The 4,712-nt window shown below is 41.0% G+C and overlaps 1 long non-coding RNA gene across 1 annotated transcript; it reads right to left on the bottom strand.

The window, feature by feature from the left end:
• Nucleotides 1–1,782: 1,782 nt before the first annotated feature.
• LOC115502529 lies at nt 1,783–4,153 on the bottom strand. Its single transcript, XR_003965117.1, has 3 exons — nt 4,123–4,153; nt 2,799–2,870; nt 1,783–2,057 (listed from the first exon to the last, which is right to left on the bottom strand). It is a non-coding gene; the product is annotated as an uncharacterized LOC115502529 (long non-coding RNA).
• Between the last annotated feature and the right edge of the window lie 559 nt (nt 4,154–4,712).

Genomic DNA, 4,712 nt, shown 5'->3' with positions numbered 1-4,712 from the left:
GAGGAGGAGGAGGAGGAGGAAGAGAAATTAGTCAAACAAGTGGCAGAGAAATTTAGTTCAGATTTGGCAGTTATTCCTGGGAAGATGACTGTACATTTGCATAGACTGGATAGCATTGCACACAAGTATTTTAACAATTATTTAAATAGGAAATCCTATTTTGATATTGTGAAGATAAGAAATATACACCTACAGGGGTGCCTGGCTGGCTCATTTGGGGGAGCATGCAACTCTTGATCTTGGGGTCATGAGTTAGAGCCCCACATTGAGTGTAGACATTACTTAAAATATATACGTATCTACAGGATAAATAGAAAAATGTATTAATGTCACATGAATGCATGCAATGAATGCATCATTGTCAATAATGTTCAGATTCCACTTCTTATTCTACTTAGAAGAGAAAATGATGGACCCTGGAAAACTGGCTTACAAACCTCAAAAACAGCTTTGGGGGAGGTGCCTGGGTGGCTCAATTGGTTAAGTGTCTGCCTTTAGCTCAGGTCATGATCTTGTGAGTTTGAGCCCCCTGTCGGGCTCTGTGCTGACAGCTCCAAGCCTGGAGCCTGTTTCAGATTCTGTCTCCATCTCTCTGACCCTCCCCCACTCGTGCATGCATGTGCACTCTCTCTCAAATATAAATAAACATTTAAAAATTATCAAAAAATTGCTTTGGGGATGAGAAAAACACTGCTACTTGTAGAGTTAAAAATCTTTTTTCAAAACATGAAATTGGAGAAGACCAAAATTTATATATTATTCATTCAATTTAAATATATAATTCATCTAAACTAATACATATTATAAGTACATATTTCATTTCCCTAAAAATTTATACCATCAGGACAATCCCAACAAAATCTTCTTGGCTCACTGTGAAATATTACTGCATTGGAAAAAGTAACTTAGATTTAGGGTCACCTTGTGTTTGGGCATTCGTGGTGTCCATATTTATATTTTTTAATTGTAGCCTCTTGTACATACTCTTAAGAAACTTACTTTTAAAAATTAATATATTTTAGATATATTGTTATGCTGATATATCAGTATCTAGATCTATATCTCTACCACCTACATAATATTTTTAAAGATCTGCACAGTAAAGCAAAGTTTGTACTAAAAATTATAAAACACTTGCCTTTTTGTTCTTATTCTTTTCCTTTTCCTTTTTTTTTTTTTTTTTTTTTTAAGCCACATACCTTGAAAATCCTTAACATTGTTAAGGTTTACCAGAGGTTTAGCTCTTGCCTAGCTCTGCAGCGTCATCTCTTAAAACTATCCCTTTCTGCTAGAAACGCACTAGTTTTCCCCAGAGGCTGCCCCCACCTCCAGACTCATCTGTGCTTTTCCTACTTGGTATGACTTCCTCTTCAGGGAATCTTCTCTGGCCCTTCAGATGGCTGCACCTGTTCTTCCCCTTTTCTAACTTTTCCCCTGCTCTTTTCCTGCATGCTGGGAAGTCTAACGTGTAGAGAGTATTGTTTACCCCTGTATTCACCATCACTGCTGCGTGGCCTGGCATCTAGTAGGTGCTCACTAAATGTCTGCTGCATGAATGTGAATGAAAAGTTGTGAGAAAGGAATTCCCCCAACATTTGGAAACAGGGCTGATGTTCACTACCAGGCCATTCTTTTCTCCTGTTGGACATAAACAATCTCACAGACATCATATCAGACAAGGTTTCTCTGAGACCATGACAACATCAAATAAAACAAGGTCCCTCTGTGGCCCACTGAATAACAAACATCCCCCTCTCTCAGCTGACACATGGGTTTATTTTTGTTTATATTTTAATAAAGAAAATTCACATTTGACACCAATATTAAAACTTCTTATGTCTTTAAAACTGATCATAAATGATAAACAATGTGGTTTCTATAAATATACAATTTCTTTTTTAGGAAAATGGACTTTTTGCACTTCTTGTTGATGATAATGGTAACAGCAATTTCCATTCTCAAACGCTTACTGTTCCTATTCCTGGGCTTCATGCTTTACATGGCTTCTCTCATTCACCCCTCACAACTCTATGGTATGGATCCTACTGAAGTCTCCTCTGCAGACAAAGAGAGGGGAGAATACTCATTTATTCTGAATAATTTTGGCAGAAAGGGTGCTTTTGGTCAAAGATGTGAGGAAAGGTAGAAGAGGTGTGGAGAAGAGGGGAAGGGAAAGCATGTTGTGTGTCCCCACAGAGCTACATGGTTGGAATTTAACCTTAGAACAGAGAGGGTCAGACCCAGGAGCTTACAGACTTGATGTCACATGGACATACAGAACTGATATATGACCCAGAGCTTTGGAGAGTGCCTTGGGTGTTCCCTGGCACAGAGCCCTCTGCTGCCCCAGCATCTTGAGCACGAGTGTTGAAGGCAACAGGAGGCAATGCTTTTAGCTTGATACAGAGACAGATGAAGCAGAACATAAAAGATGTGCCCCTAAGTCCACAGGACCCAGAAATCACCCAGGACCCAGGGAGGCCTGGGGAGGAGATGGTCCTTCTCCAAAAGCTGATAGGGATGTGGGCACCCAGGAGTCTGGGTGACTGTTAAGGGAACTTCATCTGATCTTACTTTCTGGGAAGACCTAGCACACATACAGGTCATCTTCCTGGCCTCTCTTTGAACGTTTCTATGGCTTTTCAAAACTTTATCTTCCAAAATTCTCTGTGACATTTATATTCCAACCCCCGTTGCAAAAAAGAAAGAGAGGGAAGGAGAGAGAGAGAAGAAAAGAAAGAAAGAAAGAAAGAAAGAAAGAAAGAAAGAAAGAAAGAAAGAGAAAAACAAAATCTCACTATTTCCAATTCATAGAATTGTAGCGTGGAAGAAATGTGGAGGTGATCTGCTCAGTCCTCGTTTTGCAGATCCTGGAATGAAAACAGCAGTGTTTACCAGAGTTACTTAACATTTTAGTAATAATATTAATTTCAATAGCTATAACTTGCTGGGCACTCAGCATATACTAGGCTCTTCATGGATTAGCTTCTTTAATCCCCACTGGACCCCATGATGTAAATTCTCATCCTACATATGAGGAAATTGAATCTCAGAGAGGTTATGTGACCTACTCAGCCCCAATAGCACATAAGTGGAGTTGCTGTGATTTCTTTTATTCCAAATATCAAAGACTTAACCATTCTACCATCTCAACTGCCCATAGCAGTTGCTATTTATTGAGCTCCTACTGTGTGCTAGTCACTAGATGAAGCCTACAGACAGAGCCATTGGTGGAATTTCTCTATTCACCTACCAAATTTTTATTGAATTCATATTGTGTGCCATGTCTATGCTATGTGCTGAGGATACCACAGAGGACAACTGCTCTGGGGCAACATGGAGCCTGGTCAGATGACTTTCATCCCTCAAGCCACAACTGCTGACTGGGCTTGTGGTGGTTTACACCTCCCAGTGAGCCTGCGATTCTTCCCCCCTCTGAGCTCTCCTCTAAAGCTGAAGGAAACATGGGTAATCCTGAATAGTTTTTGACTTGTGCTCACATTCTTTAGTACCATGTTTCCCAAGAGTATCCCAAGGATGTGCAAAAACAGCTGCTTTCAGTGTTCTACATTTAAAGCCAAACTCAAAGGAAGGAATGGAGGAAATGAAAGACAAAAAATTTTAAGATCTACAGAAACAAATAATGTGAGGAATAAGCTTAAGAATTCCCTGAGCTTTCACCAATGGGTTAACAAGGCTTAGGGTGGAAAGCCAGCACAGGGAGAAAGTGCCACCAGTGTAGAAGAAAGCATAGAGCGGAAAGTCACTTCCACAGGATGGAAGTGTCTGTGAACAGGTAGAAGCAGAAAGCCCCTGCAGCAGGGTAAAAATGTCCAGAGCTAATTAGCAAGAAAAATGCCTTGTTAACCCTGAGGCAGCAGGGTTAGCCCCTAGACAAGTTAAGATAAACAGACACAGTGCCTGGTGGCTGCAGTAAACGGCCATCTACTCAGCGCCGGGACTTTGATTTGTATTGACCCAAACCCCTAACACCACGTACCTTTGAAACCCCCTTTCTCTCACACACATGAATTAATGGTTAGTGTTTTATTGTCTCTTTCTGCATGTCCATCATGTTTGTAAGCCTTCTGATCCTAATAAATATGGAGCAAGGACCCTTACTTGGGGCTCTCGTCTCCTCCCGGACATTAGCCTCTCTTGTATTCAATTCTGCATCCATTTTCTTGCTGGACAAGAGGGAACTCCGACTCAAAGTCTGTGACAAAATAACAATTTGGTAAAAGTAAGTCCTTACATTAGTTTAAATGTAAATTGATTAAACTGCCAATCAAAAGATACAGATTGACAGGATGGGTTTTTAAAACTCAGGATTCAGGGGTGCCTGGGTGGCTCAGTCATTTAAAAGACTGACTCTTGGTTTTGGCTCAGGTCATGATCTCACAGTTTGTGAGACTGAGTCCTGGGTCAGGCTCCACGCTGACAGCATGGAGGCTGCATGGGATTCTCTGTCTCTCTCTCTCTCTCTCTCTCTCTCAAAATAAACTTTTAAGAAATTAAAAAATAAAAATAAAAATCAATGTTCAACTATATGCCATCTATAAAAGATTGAAAATCTTGGGGTGCCTGGGTGGCGCAGTCGGTTAAGCGTCCGACTTCAGCCAGGTCACGATCTTGCGGTCCGTGAGTTCGAGCCCCGCGTCGAGCTCTGGGCTGATGGCTCGAAGCCTGGAGCCTGTTTCCGATTCTGTGTC

The sequence above is a fragment of the Lynx canadensis genome, chromosome E2 (genome assembly GCF_007474595.2).
Source record: "Lynx canadensis isolate LIC74 chromosome E2, mLynCan4.pri.v2, whole genome shotgun sequence".
NCBI lineage: Eukaryota > Metazoa > Chordata > Mammalia > Carnivora > Felidae > Lynx > Lynx canadensis.
The sequence above is the reverse complement of the archived record's forward strand: the minus strand, read 5'-3'. Positions and strand labels throughout refer to the sequence as shown.